At 52.1% G+C, this 10,475-nt stretch overlaps 1 non-coding gene across 1 annotated transcript; it reads left to right on the forward strand.

Annotated features, from left to right (window-relative positions):
- Positions 1–249: 249 nt before the first annotated feature.
- Positions 250–358, forward strand: LOC141576991 (U6 spliceosomal RNA). The gene has a single exon (XR_012505425.1). It is a non-coding gene; the product is annotated as a U6 spliceosomal RNA (small nuclear RNA).
- Positions 359–10,475: the final 10,117 nt, after the last annotated feature.

Raw genomic sequence — 10,475 nt, forward strand, 5'->3', positions numbered from 1 at the left:
AAACAGGCCCTAGGATGGTTTCCACAGGAGCTGTTGTGGCCATTTCTCTGACGTTTACCTCCCGTTGTCCAGCTTCAGTCTGCAGGGCTTCAGGAGACGGAGCATTTTAGTACTCAATGATGCCAAGACAAAAGGGTGAGAGAAAATGGGAAACGTTCATGGAGATGGTCCTAGGCAGATAGTGGAGGCAACTAGAAGACCTTCAGTCTCCGGGCCGGCTTTCAGGTTGAGACAAAAACCCTAAGGCAAGCGCTTGCTGCCACAGCACATCGACTAACACGGGAACCATCCAGAGAAGATCAGCACGGCCCCTGAACGTGGACGACACACGCACATACGTGAAGCGTTCCGTAGCTTTAGTGATGTCAGTCACACAGAGGAAGACAGATATCCTATGCCATCACTTCTAGGTGGGATCTGAAAGTAAGTCAAGACACCCATCCATACATAAATAACTCCATTTTAAAAAGACTCCAAGGAACCTATTTACAAACCAGAAACAGACTGGACTCGCAGACATGGAAAAGAAACCGATGGTTAACACAGGGGACAGGGTAGGGTGGAGGAACGGGGGAGGGCAGAGGGATAAATCAGGAGTTTGGGATTAGCAGATATAAACCACCCTATACAAACTAGGTACACAAGTAGGTCCTACTGTCTAGCACAGGGAACTATGTTCAATAGCTTGTAATAACCTATCCTGAAAAAGTATACGTGTGTGTGTGTGTGTGTGTGTGTGTGTGTGTGTGTGTGTGTGTGTGAATAAGTGAATCACTATGCCGTACGTCATAAATGAACACAACATTGTAAGTCAACTATACTTCCATTGACAGAGAGTTCCTACAATAAACAGGCAGGCAGGCAGGCAGGCAGGCAGGCAGGCAGGCAGACAGACACAGACACAGACACACAGACACACAGACACACAGACACACAGACACACACACACACACACACACACACCCCACAGACACAGGGGAACCCTAAGGAAAACGAGTAGCACTAGTATCTTTTATCCATGCATGTCTATCCCAGTTTAATGGAAACCTAAGTTTTTGCCTCCAAGTCAATGATGCTAATAACTCTGCTGCCAAGAATAGAAAAATCCTCACGGAGGATTTCTGAATCCCAGAAGGGTCAGGGAGGGAGAAAAAGAGAAAGGATTCCATTCTGCTGACAGAGGTATGATAGTTACCATGTGGGTGTCCGCCTCTAAAAGGGAAGGAAGGGGAAAAAACAGAAGTTTATTTTCCCTTGTATCTGAAAAGAAAAAAATTTAAAACTCAATCCTCTTGGAGACAAGAAGTCGTACACACCTCATGTCACTGATTCTCCTCCTCCACCTCCTCCTCCTCCTTCCTCTACTTCTTCTTCTAGTCTATATCTCCCATGGATTCTGACGACCTTGCCTGATGATGGCGGGTGATGGGGGCAGAGATCGATCTTTCTGAGAAGTAAGTTGGCAAGCGCTTTAGTGAAGCCTCGTAGGATTTACCCAGCGAAGCGAGTGCCTTCGTCCCTGGAGGCTGCGGAAAGTATGTCCCCAAGTCACATACGCATGTGTTTGTCTTTTGTTGTCGTTGTTGTTGTTGTTGTTGGTGGTGGTGGTGGTGGTGGTGGTGGTGTGTGTGTGTTTGTTTGTTTGTTTGTTTGTTTGTTTGTTTGTTTATTTGTTTGTTTGTTTGTTTGTTTGTTTGTTTGTTTGTTTGTAGCAGTGTCCTGGCCATGCTGATGGCATCAGGCTTGCAGCGGGGGAAGGAAGGCTTCAACCCCTTTGGAAGTCATACCTACCATCCCAAGAACGTCTGGATGACCCCTACTATGTGGCAGTTGAATGGGGGCCAGTTACTGGGGTTCAGCGTGTCCAGAGAGAGGAGGTCTGAGGCCTCTGGGGACAAAAAGTTTGTACGTATGTATGTATGTATGTATGGCCAGTTGACTGTTTTTGCGGTCCTATAGGAATCTTCCTGCCCCTGTCTATTGAACAATGGGAGTCATCTTCCAAGTGCCCTGACACCAGACACCACGGTGGGTGAAGGAATGCGGGTGGGGTGGGGGTGGGTGGGGGAGGTCATCCAGGAAGCTGGGAGAAACCGAGCACGTCCGTGGGTCGGTGGGTCGGCCTGTCGGATGGTCGCCATGCTGGGTTTCCCCTAACCCAGGCCATTTGCCGAATGGACAGAACAGACTGGGGCCACGTGTGCCACCCACCCTCTTTCCGGAGGCTGTGGTCCACTGTGTTTGCATGAAAGTCAGTGAAGGAGGCATCTCCTCGGGACTCGGTTCCGTCCCTTTCACGAGAGCCTCCACTTTGGATGACAGCCAGCCAGCCAGCCAGCCAGCCCTCGATGCCAGGGCAGTAGACGACTGCCAGGAATATCCCATCCTTTCTGGAACCCTGAGTGTACCCACCTGTACAGACACAAGGCTGAAGAATACATGACGTTCCTTCCTAGTTGACAGCACTCCCCATGTCACTGAAACAGTGTCCAGTACGCTGACGTCATCTCCTCCCTCTCCCACACCCCCGCACGCGCACAAACACGCGCGCGCGCACACACACACACACACACACACACTCTGTCTGTCTGTCTGTCTGTCTGTCTGTCTGTCTGTCTTCTAAGGATGGAGAAGAGTTTGCTGAGCTATTTCGGGTGCCCTCTCATCCTAGTTCCTATCTCCAAGTTGGTTCAAAGTCCAAAAGGCGGTCAAGCACTTAATCAGATAGGTCCCTCGTAAAGAATGCCTCCCACATCACGACGACAGGCTTCTTAGGCCAGCCGAGAAGCTCCTTCAGTTCTGCGCCCATCTTGGCTCTAAGTTGATATCAGTCTGTTACGGAAATGACAGGCCAGCCAAGAGACAAGCACCTCTCGGAGGGTTGGAGTACTCAGATTTATTACGCCGGCGGGCTCAGAGGGGCTTCTGCTCCGAAGCTCTGAGCACCTCCAAGACGTGCACATGAGGTTTCATAGGGTTAATTACAAATATGGGTCTATTCGCCAATAAGGCTCAAACAACAAAAAGCAAAGGATCAGTACACTGGAGCTTATCAATTTGGAACAGATCACGTTACTGACACTTGTTGAGCTTGGATTTACGAGTTAGCTTGTTAGCCCAGTAAACTGACACTAAACTTCAGATTTACGAGTTAGCCCAGCAGAACTTAGATCAGTAAACGGACACTTATCACACTTAGATTTGTGACTTTAGCTTGTTAGCCCAGCTGGGCTTTTCCTTTACAAGTCCTCCAGGATCCAAGAAAGCCACGTTGGAAAACAAGTGGTGATTCTGATGGGACAGGAGATCAGTCATTTGGGGGCGAAGGGTGGGGTAGGGAGACATACCAGCCTGTCTGTCTGTTTTCACCCAGTGTGGGAGCCGTCCCAAAGAGATAACTCGAGAAGAGAGAAACAGGGAGTTGACAAAGAACACGTGCAGTGGCGTGCCCTCCCCCCCCCACCCCAGGAGAAGGCCAAGCCAGAAGTCCCTCCGGATGGCGGGTTCCGGACTCCAGCTTCCAGGGGAAGCGATGTTTTTTTCCTCCCCATTTCAGGCCCGGAAGAAGAGGGAGAGGCAGAGTGTCCTTCTCGGGCATCCGCTGTTTCTGAAGCACGCTTGTTGCCAAAAGATCGGCCCCCGTCCCCGACGAGCCCAAGAATCCAGAGACAAGGTCTCGGAGCTTAGAAGCAAAGAGGCCATTTTATCGCTCTGCCGGGCAAAGGGGATTCACAGCAGGCTAGCGTCTTCAAAACTGTGTACCCACCTTGGGGATGGAGTGGGTGGGGTGGTTCTAGAGCCATAGCTCAAACAATCGGGCATCGATCACCATCCACAGAATCGTTTTCTCATCAGAAGACTCAGAATGGTGTCACGATGCCTCCAGGTGACCCATTCTATAGAGGCTGGTGGTTAGATCTCGTTATCTCATAAGCACTCAAGGTGTGGCCTTCTTGGTCACTCAGGCTATTTTGTCAGGTCATTAGTCCCGTGACCGACCTTCTCCTCGGAGAAAGACTCAGAGACCCAGCATGATGATGACTTTCAATGAGTGAAATACAGTAGAAACAGTAAGATCGATAGCTTCCAGTTTCAACAACAGGCCTGGAACCGTGAGCAGCAACCAGTCAGTCAGGACAGTTGACCGTTTTCAGGGCGAGCATAAGAAACCGAATGACACCCCCCCCCCAGCAAATGAATGAGTGAATGAATGAATGAATGAATGACCTAATGATCCTCCCCCCCCCCGCCAAAAAAAGAAGCAATAATCCGTTAGCCTAATTCCGGCCATTTTATTCATCCTCCTTCACCCTGAAGCCCCAGTCACCCACGTGCCACAGTGGTCTGTTTTCTGGTTTCCTCCACCACCCCACCCCCCACCAACCACCACCCCGCCAACATCCCCCCATGCCCAACCACCGCCCCAAGTGTGGGACTGGACGGGGGTGCAGGGGGCTGAGGGGGCGGCAATGGCGGCTTGAGGTGAGGGTGGGGAGTGTTCCGCCCAGATCGTATAGGAAGCTCAAACACAGCTGCAGTACGAGACAAGATGGTAGATTTCTGTGAGTCCTCCCTCCTCTTAAAATCCGTCCTAAGGAGGAGACAGACAGAAAGAGAAACATCACCCTCACTCCCAACGCCTCCTGCGCCCTCGATGCGCCCCAAAACAACAACAAGAAAAACAAAAACAAACACGACCACAAATAAGTCGCTATCCCTGGGGAAGAAGGATTCGATGGCATGGGGATATCATTCTAAAATTCATTCCCTCTTCATCACATTTCATGGAAACCGATTGCAATCTATGAGGCCCTGTGAAGGTAGGGGTTGGGGGGGTAGGGAGGAGGGAGGGAAGTGAAGGGGGGGGAGAGGGAGAGAGGGAGGGGGAGAGAGAGAGAGAGAGAGAGAGAGAGAGAGAAAGAGCAGAGGAGAGGAGGGATAAAAGGGGAGAGGACAGGAAAGGAGAGGAGGGAAAAGAGGGGAGGGGAGGGGAAATGAGAAGAGGCGAGGGGAGAGGAGAAGAGGGAGAGGAGAGGAGTGGAGGGGAGAAGAGAGGAGTGGAGGGGTGAGGGGGAAGGGGGGAGAACAGGGAAGAGGAGAGGAGGGGAGAGGAGAGGAAAGAGAGACAAGGGAGACAGACAGACACGCATGCGCGCGCGCGCACACACACACACAGAGAATAGCGAAATGGAGAGAGAGGCAGAGAGAGAGAGAGAGAGAGAGAGAGAGAGAGAGAGAGAGACAGACAGACAGACAGACAGACAGACAGACAGACACGGATCTAGGTCAGGGATACTACACATGGGTATTCTTCTGAGTGATTTTATGTGTTTTCTCAATCGCCACCTCTATGGAGATAAAAATCGCTCCCATAAGATGAAGGGAGTCCTTCTGCCACCGCCCACGGCCCCGCCCACCAGCACCGCTTGTGTTTGTCAGGGATTCCAAGCCAAAGCACGTGGAGGAGCGGGAGAGCTTCCTGGCAGCCCAAGGAGGAGGAAAGTCCGGCAGCATGAGAGAGGTGGTTGGCACGGGGAAGCTGGAGGCCGGCTGACGAGAAGATGGGTGAGGGGGCAGGGAGGAGGGTTTCCCAAGTTGGAGAGCCAAGACGAGGGAGGGGAGCTGTCGGTGGCTGCGTTCTGACCCCGACCCCAACCCTGACTGGAGCGGATCCCTGAAAGGAGGCGGTTCGGGCTCTCTGGCCGAGAACGCCCCTCTCTTCCTCTTTGTGCAGAAACACCTTCCGCAGACCGAGAAAGTCCATCCCGAGACCCTCGTCGGAAGAGTCCTTTCCAGACCCATCACGATCCTCCTGGGCCAAGGGGTCCAGGGGATGGGGCGGGGCCTCCATTCGATCCGTCTTCCGTCCGTCCGTCCATCCACAAGATCTTGAACATCCATGTAGGATTCTGGATGGTAGCAGTTTTCCAGGATCCTCCAAATCCTTGTAAGTCCTCTCCTGGCAGATTCGACCCCTAGGTCGTACCGCGCAGCACAGGGCACTAGATTCAGTCCCTCGGGACGAGGGTTCCTGAAAAAGACCAGGAAAAAGAAGAACAGAATCACTATGGTGTGCACCAGCCAGAAACCAGCACCACCTTGTCACTCTAACAGACTTGCAAAAGGCGGGGTAGGGAGAGAAAGTCATAGGATGGCTACCATCCCTCCCACCCCCACCCCACACGCCAAGCCCCAGACCATCGTCATCCCTGCTCCCCCTCCCCTCCCCTTTCCTCTCCCTTCCCCCTCCCCCTCCCCCTCCCCTCCATCGACGCCCGCCTCCCGCTTGTACCCCACTCCTCTGAACCCAGCACCACCCACCCCAGCCTGGACGGGCTCGGCTCAGATCGGCTCGGCTCGGCTCGGCTCGGCCCGGCCCGGCCCGGCCCGGCCCGGCCGTCCGGTCGACTTCTTCGCAGGGTCTAAAATAGCGCCCGGCCGACAGGCAGGTGGCACATGGCACATGGCAGGGGAGCGAGCGGGACGGTTCGGGATCTCTGGGTGGCAGGGACACGCGGCCGGACAACCAGGAGCACGGACGGCCTGGCGTGCGTTTCTCCGCTCGGGGGGGCCTCGACCAGAGACCGTGGTACGGGGAACGGGGACACACACACACCACACACACACCACACACACACACCACACACACCACACAGACACAGACACACACACACACACACACACACACACACACACACACACACACACACACACACACACACACCCACCCCTTCACCCCCACCCCCAAACCTCTGACAGCTTTCGTTTGTTTTCGGCCGACCGTCCCTCGATGAGGTACGAGTGCCTTGGCTGGGGCTGGGGGGGGGGTGGAGTTCCTCCCTCCACAACGACCCCACACGGGCTCTGTTCTGGTCACCCGAGTCCTCTTCCAAGTCAGACCACAGGCCTCCATCACCCGGCGCGAGCACTCGGGGAAACAGTCACCATCCTCATCGCTCCGCTCCACCTCTACACGTGAAGAACTGTTCCCAGCCCACGCCACTCCACCCCACCCCACCCCACGCCCCGATGCCACCCACCGCAGTGGAGAGAAACGAGACGAATCCACAGACGTGCATCAATCCGATGAAGAAAACGACGGCCCTATTCCAAGGAAGCATAGATATCTAGGTAGGAGATTCATCGAGTACTATGGAGGCGGTGGGAAAGGGGGGGGTTGCGGTGGGGAGGGTCTAGAGATCAGGCAGTACAGCCCATGCTTAGCATGCAAAAAATAAAGGTCCAGGGTTCAATCCCCAGCACCTACTCTTCAAAAATAACCCGAGAAGAAGCAAGACGGCGGAGTAGAAGGACGCTCGTAGCTCACCCTCTCCCACAAATACACCAAAACTCACATCGACGGACCCACTCGGCCAATCAGACCACCTGCGGAACTCCGACAGAACACCGCCCTCTTCGAAAGACAAAGACGCCCAAAATCTGGTAGGAGAAAAGGAGAAAAGAAAGAGTCAAAAGCAAAACAGTGCGGGAGGGACCGGCAGAGGAGGAATAGGTCTCGTTCGCCAGACCTCCCCGTCTCCAACGGAGAGGCCGACGGGACGGTGGGGGAGCCTCCGAGTCTCAGAGCTGCCCGGAGCGCCCCTTGACCGACCTATCCAAGTGAAACGGGCACAGAGGGTCCCCGCGACACCCAGCCCGAGTCGCAGGCCGGCAGCCGGGGGCCGGGACAGGCCGCACGAGCCGGGCAGAGGACCGTGGCGGCGGCACCACGCGCCGTGGCCAGGAGGGGATACAGAGCAGAACAACCCGCCCCCCCAACCCGTCCATTACGGGGAAAGAAAGGCAAAGCAACACGGCCGGTGTGCCCTGGGGAGAGGGGCGCCGTAGCCTCCATCTCCTCAGACCCGCGGCGCCATCACCGGCCCTTCTCGCGAGAAGAGAGGCGGGGCGCAGCCACAGCCGCCATAGCCCCTGGCGCGCGGCGCGCAGCGCGCGGGCGGGGGCGGGAGCGGGGGCGGGGCCGAGACTCGAATCCGCACCCGGGGGCTCTGCAACCTCCTAGGCAGGACTGAGACTCGTTTTCAGCCTGAGGCAGATATTATATATCTGCCCCGGTACCTCAGAGAACTCGCGCCACCAAGACTAAGAAGGAGCCGAGTTTTGGAATGCAGCAGGGGCGGGGCGGTTCCACCGTCTTCCCCGAGCCCACCTACGGAGAGGAGCGCCGACCCGAGGCGGAGCACACAGCCGCACAGAGCAGCGGAGCGACCGGCGCCGGGAGAGGGCAGGCGGCCAGCCACCCTCCCTCCTTCCCGGCAGGAACGCAGCATCCGACCGCGGTGCCAGGAGGGGGCGCGATCTACTTGCCCACAGGCACCGAGGGCAGCACAGACGAGGGCGCCGACAGAGGGCCCGCGGAAACAGCAAGCTGAGTTCACGAAACAGGGCGACGACAGAAAGACTTCTCGGTGAAACCGTTAAGAGCGCACCGTCTCCAGGAGAACACATCCTTTTTTTTTTTTTTTTTTTTCCTCTTTTTTTTTTTCTTTTCCTTTTTCTTTTTTAATCTCTTTTACATCGGTTTTACCTTCTGTTACCTTTTTAACCTTTACTTTTGAACAGTCGTATACGTTTACGGTTTTAATCCCTTTTAAATGTTTCATTTCAAGTCTTTTCATTATTATTATTTTTAAACATCCACCCCCTTCCCTTTTTCATTCTCTTGGTTTTGATCTCCTGTTACTGGTTATTCACAGGTTTCAAATATTGTTTCTCGATTTTTTTCCTCCTTTTTATTAAGGTTATTAAAAGACGTCTCAACTCGATCGCTATTCTGCTTCCACTTACTCTTCTATTCATGATTACACACTGTCTTCAAACCTTTTCTTTCTCCCGTCTTTTAAAATCCTCTGTTTTATCTTTTGTTAAAATCTGTTCTATTTCCGATTACCTTTTAAAAATTTACTTTTGAAACAACTGTATATTATTTTCTGATCTTTTCTATTTGTTTTTAAAGGCTTTTAGAAGACGTCTCAGCTCAATTGCTATTCTGCTTCAACTTGCTCTTCTATTATTGATCGTACACTGTTTTCAAACCTTTTTTTCTCCATTCTTTTAACATCCTGCCCCCACCCCCTCTCTCCCTCTCCCCCTCTGTCTCTGTCTCTGTCTCTCTCTCTCTCCCCCTATCCCCCTCTCTCTTTTAAAGTTTTATGCCTGCCTAGGCTTTCGATAAATACATAAACTCCTTAAGGACACCAATAGATAACTGATACTCCTTAAGCCACAGTGCCAGAGAGATAGGAGCATTATGAAGAAGCAGAGGAACCACTCCCAATTAAAAGAGCCAGAGAAATTCCCTGAAAGCACGATCCATGAAATAGACATGGATGGCCTGCTCGATCAAGATTTCCAAAAAGGAGTGATCCAAGTCCTGAAGGAACTCCAAGAGATAGTGTTGAGAGATATACTATACGTCAAAAACGAAATCGAAGCTATAAAGAAGAGTCAAGGAGAACTGGTCCACTCATTGGCTGAAATGAGAACTGGTCTAAAGGCTGTCCAAAGCAGGCTAGATCACGCAGAGGAACGAATAAGTGGCCTAGAAGGCAGGACAACAGAAAGAACCCAATCAGAACAGCTGAGAGAAAAACCAATAAAGAACAACGAAAACCATCTTAGGGACCTAAGGGACCCTCGAAAGCGTGCCCATCTACGCACAATAGGGGTTCCAGAAGGGGAAGAAAGAACCAAGGGGACCGAAAAGATATTCGAAGAAAGCATGACTGAAAATTTCCCAAATCTAAAGAAGGAATCAGATATCCAAGTCCAGGAGGCTCAGAGGGTACCCAACAGAAAGAACTCAAACAGGCCCACACCAAGACATAGGCTAATCAAGATGGCCAGAGTCAAGGATAAAGCAATGATCCTAAACGCCTTTAGGCAAGAGAAAAACAGAGTGAGTTTCAAGGGAACCCCCATAAGGCTCTCAGCGGATTTCTCTACACAAACACTACAGGCCAGAAGGGAGTGGCAAGATCTATTGAAATTCTTGAATGAAAAACAAAACAAAACAAAACAAAACAGACAAAAAGAAGCAGCCTAGGATACTCTATCCAGCAAAGCTATCCTTTAGAATAGAAGGGGAGGTAAAGAACTTTGCTTCACAGACAAGCAAAAACGAAAAGAGTTTAGCAACACTGAACCCATGCTAAAAGAAACATCAACAGGTCTACTCTAAATAGAGAAGAAGGAGGATGGTACAAAAATGAGACCACTCATCACCGGAAAGGTGATCACTACCATTCATTCCAAACGGAATAAACACAAAATTGTAAAAAGAAGACATCTAAACCATTAAGAGTGGCAGAGGGAAGCAAGAAAATAATAGAGACTTTTTTTTCCCCCCCTTCTCCTTCCTTTCTTTCTCTTTTAGATGGGTTTGAGATTCTATTACTATCTGTTTCATACAAACAGTTATAGCCATAGGTGAATAGACTTCCAAACAGGGTCAA

Source organism: Camelus bactrianus, unplaced genomic scaffold (genome assembly GCF_048773025.1).
Source record: "Camelus bactrianus isolate YW-2024 breed Bactrian camel unplaced genomic scaffold, ASM4877302v1 HiC_scaffold_55, whole genome shotgun sequence".
Lineage (NCBI taxonomy): Eukaryota > Metazoa > Chordata > Mammalia > Artiodactyla > Camelidae > Camelus > Camelus bactrianus.